At 33.6% G+C, this 15778-nt stretch overlaps 1 pseudogene; it reads left to right on the top strand.

Annotated features, from left to right (window-relative positions):
- Positions 1-3914: 3914 nt before the first annotated feature.
- On the top strand, positions 3915-4984 carry LOC131034141 (chitinase 2-like; annotated as a pseudogene).
- The last annotated feature ends 10794 nt before the right edge of the window (positions 4985-15778 follow it).

Raw genomic sequence — 15778 nt, 5'->3', positions numbered from 1 at the left:
TTTGTACATATGGGAAGGTGACACTTATCACCTTTATATCTTATCATGTTTGCAACAGTCATACTACATTAAACTATTAAATATTCATTTCTTACTTATATACTAAATCAAGGGAACAACTTTCTTAATAAACTAAATTTTTATGGTTTTAAAAAAGGATAATGTCATTACACTATGACCTATGCCTTATAAACATAAAATTAGATGAATTTTCTCATAGAAATAGGATCATTTAATCCTCATAACTAACATTTAAAATATTGATATTTATGTAGAGGTACACTTTTCTACAAGGGTAAATTTTCATGATGTTTGCTACCTTTATTCAAACATCAAATAACAATACATCATCACTTAAGAAAAGCTTCACACTATAAATTACACAACATGAAATCACACAGAAGTTACACAATACAAAATACTTTACTATCCCTAATAGAATAGGTCATCTCTATTGTTACTGATAATAATATCACTAGGTATTTGCTTTGATTCCACAACCTAATATTTAAATTACACAATAGATAGCAATGATTAGTTTATCATCATAAACTTTCATGGGAAAAATAATTTAAAAAACATATAATATTCCATAAAAAAAGAGTCATAATTTTTTTTATTAATGATATACAACCATAGGTCTATAACATATATGACATAATAGTAACTAGAAAATTATAAAATTAATTAGACATACTAATGGAAAAATAAGATCATTGGACAAAATAATTACTCACATATAATCATTGACTAATATAAATTAATCACCATAACTAAAGCTGCATGAATCCATGCACACATATACATACATGTGTATCATAACTCAAAATGAATGTGTAAAAATAGAAGTCTATAAGTTGATTAACAACATACAATATTGAATATCTAATTAGATGTCATACTGACATACCTAATCAAATAAATCTATCTAAAAGAATAGGTTTCACAAAATTCAATCCATAAACATTACTAGATATTTTCTTATTAATCTAACTCTTGTTTGTATGTGTAAAAATATCACATAGATCATTATTATCTTCCCATGGCTATTTCAAACTAAAAACCATCTATCTCAATTGATAACTTAAGAAAAAAATGTTATAGTTTTTCACATATTGAAATAGGATTCTTACTTAAATACTCATGTATAGTTGTGTATGTGATTGGTTCAATAGGGATAATTATATTATTTGTTAATATAAATAGAATATCCATTGCTTGTATAAGTAACAAACTTCACCATTCTCAAGTATTAATTAATTTCCTCTACCATAATAATAATTTTCCATGATGTTGTTTTTTATTAGACTAATACAAGTTTTGCAAGGACCCGAAACCCAAATAAAAAAAACTAGCCATGAGGATGATCCAAATGCTAAGCCACAACAGGGCAATAGTAAAAAAATAGAATAAAACAAGGTCCAATGAACTAAGAACTACGTAAGATTGTTCAACAATTAGACAGTCTTAACATTTTTATCTACAAAATTCTTATTAATCTGTAATAAATCCTCCATAATGCTAGCATTCACTAGCTTACCTTTGTCCCTGCTACTGGTGTGTGTTGATGGTCCCAAAATGGATTTAGTATCATTCTCTAGGTTAAGCGCCTTTTCCTACCATCCTTTACTACAGACAAATATGGAGGGGGAGGCATGAGTAGCCAAGTGGGAGACATTGAGGGATTGAGCTTTCTCATTTAGTCTCTTAAGTCCCTCTGTGATGTTTGTCATGCTCATCCTAGTGACCGCAATAATCGCCCTAAGGTTTTCATTGATCTTTTCCATCGACATCTCCAAGTTCTTGATTTTCTCCTCATGGTCAATTTTCATGGCTTTCACATCCATAGCTAGCTTCTTACCGAGGTCCAGTAGCTTATCTGCATTATCCAGGGAAGGGGTATTCATAGTGCTTTGTGTAGGAGCCAAATCACTGATCCTATATTTCAGCCCCAAAATATTCGACACCACCCATTTAAAAAAGTTAATTTGTTCATCCACCACTTCCTTCAACATTTTTCCACATCCTCTGTGTGTAGCACCAAGGATCCCATGTCCTTACCTATTGGGGATCCCTTTTTAGCATCAATTGGGATTTCAATTCAAATGTCCAATTCTTGTTGTTTGACATCAATCGTTTGTTGGACACTATTATCTTCCTTTCCCTCCTATTTCTTCTTTTTGACAACTTTTTTTTCTTGTTTAAGTGTTGGAGGGGGGGAATTAAAATTATACATCACATAAAGACAAGGGTTAAGCATAGCATAGATTTATCACAATTGTGTATGATCTACTTTTGTCTGTCTCGACATTCTTATGTTGTTTTGGAAAGTTTCTCTTTCCCTTCCTAGGTGGATCATTATTCCTTTGTGTCTCTCTAGTAGTGTAGGTGGAGTTTCTTTTACTAGAGCAAATTAAAAAAACTCATTGTCTTACAATAAAGTCATTTTGGTTCATTAAAATGATATCAATGCTTAGAAATATGAAGATAAGTATCTTAGTAAAATGATGCAATCAATTTCATATACCCTAATTCAAATGACTATGACCTTCCAAGTCATGGTTTGTAATCAAAAGTCACTCATTAGGATAGTTCTCATACATTAGGTTTTCTTGCTTTGGCTACGTAGTTATTAGTTGGTGTTATAATTGTGTTTGGATACACTTGCACTTACTTTTACAAATAGTTTTACTTGTTGTCAGACAATATTTACAAGTGTGAAAAACCTTAGTTGACTTTTGGGTGTGATATAATGCCATTAGCTTTTTTCAGAATAGATCATAAATTTTGCTAAGTTTTAATAATAATCTATTCATAAAAATGACAAGTTATTAAACATTAATGAAATATAGCATAAACAAATTAAAAATAGAGTACATAGATTATGACATATATACATTGATAAAATAACTTGTATTGGAAACTTCTTACACACTTAATTTGACTTTAAGAATGATTGTTTAATTTTTTGGACAATATTTAAAAGTGTATTTCTTAGTGAAAGATAATATTCACAACTAAAACTTAAGAAGAATGCATTATGACATATAGATTGATACACAACATATATTAGAAACTTCTTACACACTTCATTTGACTTTGACAATTATTATTTAAATTTGTTAACAATATTTTAAAGTGCTTCTTAATATTAAAAAAACGCACTAATTTAATTTATTATAATAATGTGTTCAATTCCATCATTTTAGTTATATTATGATATATAAATTTAAAATCAAGAAGTGAACGATCATTTAATATGGGTATGTGTTTGGTAGCTCTTCATCTATATTATTACTTTTTGTTTGCAATGACATCTATAGAAGACGTTACCTTCCAAAGATGAGTAAACAAAAGGGGAATAAAATGAACATAATATTCAATGTAACTTGTGCTGGTACGCTTCATTATTATTTATTCACGTAGCAGCATCTCGAATTGAGGAGAAAAACATAAATAAAATTTTCGAATACGTAGAGGGCAAAAAACCTTGACTTGTTGTGATTTCATAAGAACTTAAGTACATGACACAAGATAACTAACATTTTTGTTGGTCCATGATATGCACACGAATAGGCTAAGAGAACGGATCGACCAAATTTCACGGAAATGTGTTGCTCATGCCAGCCATCGTGATGTTCCTTGCCTGATAAATAACAATTTCTTGAATACTTCTGAAAGCATAAGAATGGTTTAAAAATACCCAAGGTGTTTTTTTAATAAGTTTGTGACATGACCTCGCCTAATCTGTAGAAGACATTCCCACATCAGGTGATATCGACAAATACCCTCTCCATAATTTAAAGACATTCCACCTCATGTATGGATATATATAAGAGCGTTTACTCTTATCTTTCAAGCATGTTTCTCACGACAATCCTCTCAGCCGGCGCTTTCTTATTTTGCCTAACACCATGGCTGAATTCTTCAGGGTTTCTCTACTTATTTTTGCGTTCCTCGTGCCTACTACAATAGGTAGGTGTCTCATTGTATTATATTTTTATTTCAATATATAGAAACACTCTTCTTCTCATTTGTTCCGGTGGTCCTCGTTGTTATATATATTTTTTACTTTGTTGTTACCAAAATTTAACATTTTGTTAAACAATTGCCAGCGTTATTGTTTTATTAACCGGATTAAATTTCAGGTGCGAACACCAAACTTTTTAGGGAATACATTGGCGCCGAGTTCGATAATGTCAAGTTTTCCGAATTACCAATCGATCCGGGCACGCAGTTCCATTTCATTCTGGCCTTCGCTATCGACTACACCCCGTCGGGAAGCTCTCCTACAAATGGAAAGTTCAACATTTTCTGGGATAGCGACAATCTGAGCCCGAGCGCCGTGCAGGCCATCAAAGCTCAACACAAGAACGTCAAAGTTGCTCTCAGTTTAGGCGGAGACAGTGTGAGCAGTGGCAACGTCCAGTTCAGACCATCTTCTGTGTCGTCGTGGGTGAGCAACGCGGTTTCTTCCCTTGCTGACATAATCCAGCAATACCATCTTGATGGCATCGACATCGACTATGAGCATTTCGACTATTCGGATCCCAACACATTTTCTGAGTGCATTGGGCAGCTCATCACACAATTAAAACAGAACAATGTCATCTCCTTCGCCTCCATCGCTCCCTATGACGACGGCCCAATACAGTCCCATTATACTGCACTCTGGAAAAACTATGGCGATTCAATTGACTATGTGAATTTCCAATTCTATGCCTACGACTCGAGTACCAGCGTCTCACAGTTTATGAACTATTTCAACGCTCAGGAGTCTCGCTATAGTGGTGGAAAAGTGCTGGCTAGTTTCATGACGGAGGGAAGTGGAGGATTGTCACCTGCGAATGGCTTCTTTGACGCGTGCAGAAACCTTAGAGACTCCGGCAAACTCTAGGGCATCTTTGTTTGGTGTGCAGACAGCTCGCAGTCCAATGACTTCCAATATGAAAAGCAATCCCAGTCTGTCCTCTTGGGCTCCTGATTAGCACCGTAGGATTTGATGATAGTGGTTGGTGAATAATAATTACTCTGTTTTCCTCTTATGTACTTGTGTTCATATTTGATAGTTATGGCCGATATTTCATAGGGCATACATTTAAGATTCTCTTGAAAATTAAGACCAGATGAGTTTTGAGAACCATAACTTACATCATTGCATTGCTCTCCTTCATTATTCCGTTTTATCAAATCCTTCGGCAACATCATTTTTAATAAAGCATTGCCGGTTTCTCTAGCAAAGAATCTTTTAGGAAAAAATATTTATCATTATCATTAGATCAACATGTATATTAGGAAAAAATATTTATTTATCATGCATTTTGTAAATCTAGAACGTTCATCTCTATGGAATTTTAAGGAAAGATTAAATTATTGGTGAGGTGAAAAACCAATCAAATTTTAGAGTATATTTAAAATTCTATTTATAAATTAAATTTTAACATAACTTAAATTGTCATACTTCCATATACATGATAAATAGTTTAATGTCAATTATTCATTAAGTTTTTAGAGTTCTATGGATTAAGCACAATCTAGCTTGTATGTGAGCTTGGCTTGAGCATAATGGATTTCTTTTGGTTTTGATAGCTATGGTGGGTTATATATTTTATGGTAGTTAGAATAACTTTTTTCTTTGACAATACTTCACTTGATGAAAACCCTATTGCTTGTGGATGTCATATTAGGTAAGTTGTTTTTATTGCATATCTTAGAGATATCAATTGCTGTCAAGTGTGAGAGGGTCTCTCATTTCATTAGAGCACTTTAGTTAGATATATATAGTTATATTTTTAAATAAATTTTTGGTTCTTTAAGGTTACAAGAATGTCGAATTCTACTATATTAAGGAATAATCAATTGTTATATCTATAATTAACACTCATGTTGATAAGCTTTCAATCTAAAAACACATTTATGGAGATGACTTAGTCTCTTGTACGCTAATCATATATTAGACTAGATGTTGGTGCTATATTATCAAATATTCTCATCATTCAAAGTGTTGGTTTGTAGAAATTAAAACACTTCTTAGTTTGTTGTATAGATTTTAGGTCTTCAATACCAATTCTATTGTAACTCCATAGTCTCTATGCAATTTTTTCATAGGTTGAATAGCATAGCATGAGGTAATTATACATTGTGTTGACCCATCATATATCTTCTATTTTTTTGCATAGTATATATATATATATATATATATATATATATATATATATATATATATATATATATATATATATATATATATATATATATATATATATATATATATATATATATATATATATATATATATATATATATATATATATATATTTGAACTGCATTATGTGCTTTGCATGTTTCTTTTTCAATTGTTAATGTAATTTTAAGGTACTACATTTTATTAGATAAAGTAAGAAGGGCCTAAACCTATGTACATAATAACCATTAAGGCAAAAATGAGGAGTCTCATAAATAATGATATATTCAAGAAAAATAAAAAATACTAAATAACTAATCAAAAAGACCAACAAAAATAGAAAACATAATGGGGACTAGGATAATATAATCCAAAACTAAAATACCAACTAGTTATCACCAGGAAGTTTAAGGCCCTTGATGATTTACCACTTTTTGTCGACAAAAGGAAACTCATTCAAAATTTTATTACCAGTCACTCCTTAGGTGGGAGTGATGTTGGGCTAGGGATGTGTTTACACTGGGCCCTCCCCTTCTCAAGGTCCCAATGAAAGACATAAAGGGTAACTGTCATATTCTTGACCATCTCCTTATAGTAAGAAATGATATCTTGCATGTTTTTTAATATTCCTTTTTGATTGGTTTGGATGCTACCAACCATCTACTCCAGTGTCTTGCAATCTTCCACAAATTTAGTAGCTTGTTTGATTTCTTCCACTTATTTTGCTATCATAGTCACTTGTTAAACTTATGAACAATACCCTTCATAGCTGCCTAAATGTCCACATCAACCATATCAATAGGGTAGTATAAAGTAATCATGACTGTTATGGATTGTAGTTTATGAGTCTTTTTATTGGTCATGTGTAGCTTAAAAATTTTCCACTTAATAATATCATTCTGGGGGTTGTAAGATTTGCATGAGTAATTCACTTTAGCACCATAGGATTTCATGATATTTTTTTTTTATTAAAGGGTCAAACAGGTTTTGAAGGGACCTAAAATCCTATATACAAAATGATACCTTTAGCAAAATATTAGTAAAATAGAAAAACTATCCAAAAGACCGAAAATAAAGAGTAGAAAACCAACATATCACTAGAGAAATACTGGGAAATACAAAGGAAGCAAATTTACTTGAGGTTCTTTAAGGCCTTATCTACCTTAGCCTCATGCTACGAGGCCTCCTAAGAAAGTTTCTTGATATCCTATAGGTGCTTCAATGACTAATTGGTAGCCTTCTTGAGATGAAACCTAGTGTGAGTATAAGGACCTTTGGTATCTTCAACACTAGTCTGATTTCCTTTATCCTCCTGATCGATAAACTAAGAGTTACCTTGTTGTAGCCTTTAGACTTTTTTAACCAATATTCTCATACTATTCAAAGTCCCTTTAATCATAGTGTGACTGAAATTTATTACTTTAACTAGACTAGAATTGATATTCTCCATTTTGGTTCCAATGCCACAATATGTCCTTCAAAATTAAATTTCAAATTTGACACATCATTTGTAGCCTTTTGAAGACATGCAACCACATTCTTGCCTTCTTTATCAACCCACAAGTCACCATGCATCAAACCCTCATATAGATTTAATTGAATAGACCTGATCTCAACGCTCATCTAATTAGTCTCATGAAAATAGCATTTGTGCATCTTGAAGGTATCCACAATCGCATCCCTATCACTACCTAGAATATCATCATGATTTTCCCTCTTTGAATTAAGGTGGGGGGTGTTGGTTTTCAAGTCACATGGAAATAGCGATATACCACCTCTGTCCAAAGGAGTCTCCTCATAATCGCCCAACAAAAAAGAATGACACTCAATCTATTCCTCTAAGCTAGGCGAAACAAGGGAGGTCTTTTATTTTGCCTCTTTTGATTATTATAAGAAATCTTCTTCCCGTTTTTGTTTCGTACCTTAAGCTTAGATTCCACTTCTGTATCCCACCCCTCATCCTCTAAAAAAAAAAAATATGAATCCTCATCCTCGAGGGGGGTGAATACCTCAAAAGGCTTAGGAAAACTCTTAGAGGGGACAAGTAGAGATTGGATATGCTCCATGATGAGCATAATGAGTTCTTCATGCAAAATAGGATTTTTTAAGATTGCTCATAAAATCCCTAATGCCCTTATTCAGGGAGGATAAGGGGTAGAAGGGAAAAGAAATCCTATCTATATATTTGAAATGATTTAACATCACAAAATGATGCCAAAAATATTGGTAAAATGACCCTCAAGAGAAAAATATTGCATGATTACCTTGAAAACAATGCCCAAAGAGGTTTGATGGAGCCCATTTCAGCACCACTCTCCAAATTTATAACCAAATGCTTCCCTTCTTTACCCTTGGGAGATTTTTACATTTTTTCTTCTAAATTATTTCTATCTCACAATCTTAGAAATGAGCTCTTCTATAAGGTCAACCTTCTAGCCATATACTGAGAAATAAGCCTCTTTACAACGCTCAACAAAGAGTTTGGAGAATTCATGATCAAACCCATGAAGCCTTTCAAGGTAGGAGGTAACATCCCCTTTCTATAAAATCCACCAAATAGTAGCATTCTTCTTCACCCCTTCATAGTTGATTATCTCAAATTGATTCCTATCACCCCCTAATTTTATAGTCCTTATATAATGTACCAACAACTACAGACCCAAAAAAATAAAAAATCTAGATCCAAACAATCAAGAGAAGCTCCCAAAAACCATGGGAGTTGGCCAATGTGGCATAAAAGCATGATGCAAAGAATTATCCATAACAATTTATCAATGCTCCCTACATCAACATGTAGTCTATCATACACCACTAAATCCATGACATTCAATGAAAACATATCCTCCATAATGCATGATTTTAAAGCATTTATTTGAACTCCCATATTAGCAAAATAATCAACAACACAATTGGCCTTCTTATAAGCATGGGAAATGATACAACTATCACAAAAAATAAAAAAATTGATGCTTATCCAACTTTGGATAGTCCAATAAGGAAATTGAGACCACTTAAGACATTGGATAATATTATTAGAATCCCCTTCAAGCCAGACATTTTTATAATTAAATTGAGAGTCCAAGCTCAGACTATGGTAGGAAGAAACAACTTCAGTTAGGGGATTTTTCTAATTTCCCAAAGGGAGCGCCATCACCAAAATAAACCCACCATATTAATCCCTCAAAACTCCCCCACAACTACGCGGACACAATTTACCCTTTGTTGCCCCATCAAAGTTCTCCTTCACCCACCCTCAAGGAGGAAGTTTCCAAAAGACATTAAATCAAGTAGTATGGTGATTCTTCGAAAGAATGGCAATGTCAAAATTGAGTCTCTAGTTATAATCAACCCGAGTATTTGATGATAATTATTAGTAAATATTAATTCAAATTTTTTCCTCTTATGTACTTGTGTTCATAATTGACACAACCATATTCCGGAGGGTCTTCAAAGAGAATAATATAGATCATGCAGTAAGAGTAAGACAACAAAAGAAACAAGAAGACTTGGAGAAAATGTAAAAATAGACATCCACAAAATCATAGATTCATTAAAATCAAGCCGACAATATGGAGGCAATCATACAAGCTTACAGACCTTATTACAACTTACATTCCAGAAAGTGATCCATCCGGACCTCCAAAATGATATTCTAATTACAAATCATGAATCATATCCTCATATTACTTTTATATCTCCTAAATGATCTACAATAATAACATCTATAGAATTTGAAACACATTCGGGTCGGCCACAAAAGATTAGATTCTCCAAGATAGGAAAGAATGAAACATGTAAGATAGGTTGGACCCAAAACGTGAAGATATCCTCTGCCAAAGACAATAACCAAATGCTAACCACCAAGGAAGGTCAGACAAGGACCAAAGAACATAGTGCGAGGCACCAAATAGATCCACAAGCCAAGAAATAGCTCGACATGAGTAGAGATCTGCAACTAGCTGTTAAGCTCAGGAACTACTCCAGGAACAAAGAAAAAATCAATTCAGAAGTGATAACTTGCTGGAAAAGAATCGAAATGAACTAAAAATTTGGAATAAGGAATAGAAAATGACTGAAAGCTAGAAATCCGATCTGCAATAAAAAAGAAACAACTACTGGAGAATTCTAGAAGTAGCACAGAGAATGCAACACATAACAAGAACAATAGAAAAGAAAAAAATATTTTCGGTTAATCCAAGATTTATGATCGATGGGGTAGGAAAAGATGTTCCATGACAAGAAACTCATGAACATTGAAAAGAATTTGTGATAAGATCCCATGCTGATTTATGATCCAAATGTCATTTTTATCTACAAAACTTTTCCTCTTTACCCCTTTCGGTAACTCAACTGAATCTTCAGCTTCTCTTCCACTTCTCCTTTTTCTCCTTTCTTGATAGCAACACTCTATCTCTTACCACCACTCCCTTTCTTCCACAAATTTGATCTATTTCTTTCACCAAAACTTTTCTTATCTGCCACTACAACTCTAACATTATTGGATCCTCTGGTGACAACTTGCTAACAAATCCATCTCCAAAATCCTTCATCAGATCCATACCATCATGTGTTATAACCTCTGCAACGTGCTTCTCAGCTCTGCAACTCTTCACAAGACTCAAGTTCTTCTCTTCTTTTTTCTTCTCCTTCAAAGAATCCAAAGTGAACTTCTGCCCATCCTTTTTAGTAGTGACTAGGTTCTTTCTACAATCATTGATAGATCCCCTATCAAACTGCCAAGGTCTACCAAGCAAAACTTGACAAGAACTCATAGGCACAACATCACACAAGACTTCATCTTTATAAGACCCAATATTAAAATTCAACAGGCACTACTTTCTCAACTCTACCACACGATCATCTTGCAACCATCTCACCTTGTGAGGATAAGGTTACTCAAGTCTTTTCAAACCAAGCTTCTCTACCATCTACTTTGATACCAAATTTTTCAGTACTTCCACTATCTACAATAAACTTACAACACTTACCTCCTGATTTTCAAACTATCCAGAAAAGATTCTTTCTCTAAGTAGGTCCATTTTATTCTTTTCTCTGCTCCATCAAGATTCTTCTAAACATAAGTGATTCTCCCTACTCCAGTACTATCATGCTCTCACCTACAACTCTAGTTTTTGGATCTTCACATGCTAAGAAATTCCTTACCTTTCCCTTCTTACCTTGAGGACATTAATAAGCTCTATGTCTAGTTTCCCCACACTTTAAACATGTACCCAAGAAATCCTTACTGCTACCTCCTTTCATTTGTGTCTTTTTCTTCAATTCTTTATTCTATTTTTATTTCAATTCTTCAGAAAACTGATTCTCCATACTGCCATTTATTTGCCCTCTATCTGCATGCCTCTCTCTTCCCTTATGGTTATTCTGTTGTCTTCTCTTCATTTTATCTTGTTCCTTCAATGCATACTATTAAGCCTCCTCAACCATAGAAATCTTCAGCATACTCATCTCAACTTGGACGTTAAATCAGAGTCCATTAATGTATCTAGCCACCTTTTCCTTATCAATCTCTCAATGTTTGGATCTGATCACCTTGTAGAATTATCTAGTATGCTCCTTCACACTCATGTCCTTCTACAACTTTTTGAACAACTCCAACTCATAGTCTCTCGAAATGAATTTAGCCTTCAATCACGCAAACATCTACCTCCACCAAGTGATTTTCATCTCACTGTTCTCCACTCTATCTCTCTGCAACTCTTTCCACCATAAAGTAGCATGCCTTTTCAACTTATTTTGTGCTAACTGAACTCTCTACAGGTCCTTAACATCTTAAACTCAAAGTAGTCTTGCAACCCTCCTATCTAGTCTATTAGGTTTTCTAGATTCAACAAACCCAAAAAGTTATAAACCTCAACGTTAAGAAATTTGCTTAATTACACCACCACTCTAAGAAATATTTATTCACCCTCATCTACCAGTCCTTCAGCCTTTTTCTCTTCTCTTGCCTCTTCACATTCATCCTCTGATTCTAGGTTCCTCTGCAAACCAGCCCACACCTTTTGGATCTCATTCCTCATCTTGTTCTTGAAATCCTCCATTACCTTCTATACCCTTCTAGGTTTCAACCTCCTTGGTTGCATCTCCTCCCTTTGCTCTAGTGAAACTGCCTCAACTCAATGATCTAAGTACAATGCTTCAATTGCCTCACCGTCAGTGATCTATTCAACACACTTACAACCTACCTCTAATCGACAATCTATTCACCAAAAAGAATTCCTCAAGGTTCACAACCAGCTCTGATATAAGCATGTTTTGAGAGGGTCCTCAAAGAGAACAATCCAAATCATGCAGAAAGAGTAACACAATAGACGCAACAAAAATAATTAGAGAAAATATGAAATCAAAGATCCACAAAATCATAAGCTCATTAAAATCAAGTCGGCAACATGCAGATAAACATATAGGCTTACAAGTCTTGTTACAACTTACATTCAAGAAAATGATCCATCCAAACCTCCAAAATGATATTATAATTATAAGTCATGAATTATATCCTCATATTGCTTTTCTATCTCCTAAATGATCTATAATAACAACATATATAGCATCTGAAACACACCTGGGTTGGCCACAAAATATTACATTCTCCACTATAGGAAAAAATGAAATGTGTAAGATAGGTTGGACCCAAAATGTGAAGATATCCTCCACCAAAGACAATAATGAACTGCAGACCTCCAAGGACCGAAGAAAATTGCACAAGGTGCCAAATAGATCCGTAAGCCAAGAAATCATTTCGCACGAGAAGAAATCTCCAACTAGCTATAAAGTTAAAGAAATGCTCTGGGAACAAAGAAACAAAAAATCTGGAAAAGATAACTTGCCAAAGAAGAATCAAAATGAACTAAAAATTTGGAATAAGGAATAGAACATGACAGAAAGCTATAAATCCAATCCACAATGAAAAGGGAACAACTAGCAGAGAATTATGAAAGTAGCATAAAGACTGCAACACATAATAACAACTGAAAAGAAAAATATAAATTTGCCTAATGCAAGATTGCATATCGACTGGGGATTCTCTTGCATCAATAATTTATAATTATTTCAGATATTTTGTAAGATATAGCATTTAAGATTTTATTGAAAATTAGAAACAAACGAGTTTTCAAAACAATTATTTACATCATTGCCCTACTATTTTTCTTCATTCCTTTCTATTAAACCTTTCAACAACATCATTTCTTAAAACATTAATAGTTTCTTTGTCAAATAAACTCTTAGGGAATACTTAGTTGTAGAAATTTAGACTAAAAGTAGAGTTAGTTTTCTTATTTTCTCAGTAAGGTTGTTTCAAAAAGAATCTCAAATGTGAATTCAATTTACCAATTGAGAAATCATGATCATGATCATTGTCATTGTCATTATGATTGTCATTATCCAACATCTAATATAGAAGAAAATATTTATTTATTATGAAAACTATAAATATATAAAATTCATCCACATGGGAAATTTCAAGGAAACACTAAATTATTAGTTTTGATAAGAAAACATTTTAGTCTAATTATAAATTTCTCCTTCGCCCACCCCAAAGGAGGAAGTTTCCAAAAGACATTAAATCTAGTAGTATAGTGATTCTTTGAAAGAATGGCAATGTCAAAATTGAGTCTCTAGTTATAATCAACCCGAGTATTTGATGATAAGTATTAGTAAATATTAATTATAATTCTTTTCTCTTATGTACTTGTGTTCATAATTGACAAAACCATATTCTAGAGGGTCTTCAAAGAGAATAGTCTAGATCATGTAGCAAGAGTAAGACAATGAAAGCAACAACAACACTTAGAGAAAATGCAAAATCAGACATCCGCAAAATCATAGATTCATTAAAATCAAGCCAAAAATATGGAGGCAATCATACAAGCTTACAGACCTTATTACAACTTACATTCCATAAATTGATTCATCCAGACCTCCAAAATGATATTGTAATTACAAATCATGAATCATATCCTCATATTACTTTTCTATCTTTTAAATGATCTACAGTAATAACGTATATAGAATTCGGAATACATTCGGGTTGGCCACAAAAGATTAGATTCTTCAAGATAGGAAAAAATGAAACGTGTAAAATAGGTTGGACCCAAAACGTGAAGATATCCTCTGCCAAAAACAATAACAAAGTGCAAACCACCAAGGAAGGTCAACCAAGGACCAAATAACATCATGCGAGACACCAAATAGATCCGCAAGCCAAGAAATCGCTTGACATGAGAAGAAATCTCCACCTAGTTGTTAAGCTCAGGAACTACTCCAAGAACAAAGAAAAAACCAATTCGGAAGCGATAACTTGTCGAAAAAGAATCCAAATGAACAGAAAATTTGGAATAAGGAATAGAAAGCAACCGAAAGCTAGAAATTTGATCTGCAATAAAAAAGGAACAACTACTCGAGAATTCTGGAAGTAGCACACAAAATGGAACACATAACAAGAACAACTGAAAAAGAAAAATATATTTTTTCTTAATGCAAGATTTCTCATCGACCAAGGATGCTCCTACATCAAACACCCTAGGTAGGAAAAGATGTTCCATGACAGGAAACTCACGAACATCGAAAAGGATTTGAGATATAGGTCTCATGTTGATTTATGATCCAAATGTCCTTTTTATCTACAAAACATTTCCTCCTTATCCCTTCTAGTAAGTCAACTGAATTCTTAAACTTCTCTTCCACTTCTCCTTTTTCTCCTTTCCTCATACCTACACTCTATCTCTTACCACCACTCCCTTTCTCCACAAATTTGATCTATTTCTTCCACTGGAACTTTTCTTATCTTCCACTACAACTCTAACATTGTTGGATCCTCTGGTGACAACTTTCTAATAGATCCATCTCCAAAATCCTTCTTCATATCCATACCCTCATGTGTTATAACCTCTGCAACCTGCTTCTCAACTCTACAACTCTTCACAAGACTCAAATTCTTCTCTTACTTTTTCTTCTCCTTCAAAGAATCCAAAGTGAACTTTTTCCCATCCTTCTCAATAGTGATTAGGTTCTTTCTACAATCATTGATAGCTCCCCTATCAAACAGCCAAGGTCTACCCAACAAAACATGACAAGCACTCATAGGCACAAAATCACACAAGACTTCATCTTTGTAAGACCCAATATTAATATTCACCAAGCACAACTTTCTCACCTTTATCACATGATCATCTTGCAACCAACTCACCTTCTCAGGACAAAGTTACTCAAGTCTTTTCAAACCAAGCTTCTCTACCATCTCCTCTGATACCAATTTTTTCAGTACTTCCACTATCTATAATAACCTTACAACACTTACCTCCTGATTTTCAAACTATCCAGAAAAGATTCTTTCTCTGGGTAGGTCCATTTTCTTCTTTTCTCTGCTCCATCAAGACTCTTCTAAATACAAGGGATTCTCCCTGCTCTAGTACGATTATGCTCTCACCTACAACTCTAGTTTTTGGATCTCACATGCTAAGAAATTCCTTACCTTTCCCCTGTTACCTTGAGGACATTCATAAGCTCTATGTCTAGTTTCCCCACACTTGAAACATGTACCCAAGAACTGCTTACTGCTACCTCCTTTCCTCTTTG

The sequence above is a fragment of the Cryptomeria japonica genome, chromosome 1, assembly GCF_030272615.1.
Source record: "Cryptomeria japonica chromosome 1, Sugi_1.0, whole genome shotgun sequence".
NCBI lineage: Eukaryota > Viridiplantae > Streptophyta > Pinopsida > Cupressales > Cupressaceae > Cryptomeria > Cryptomeria japonica.
This window is presented reverse-complemented; position numbering and strand designations above follow the sequence as displayed.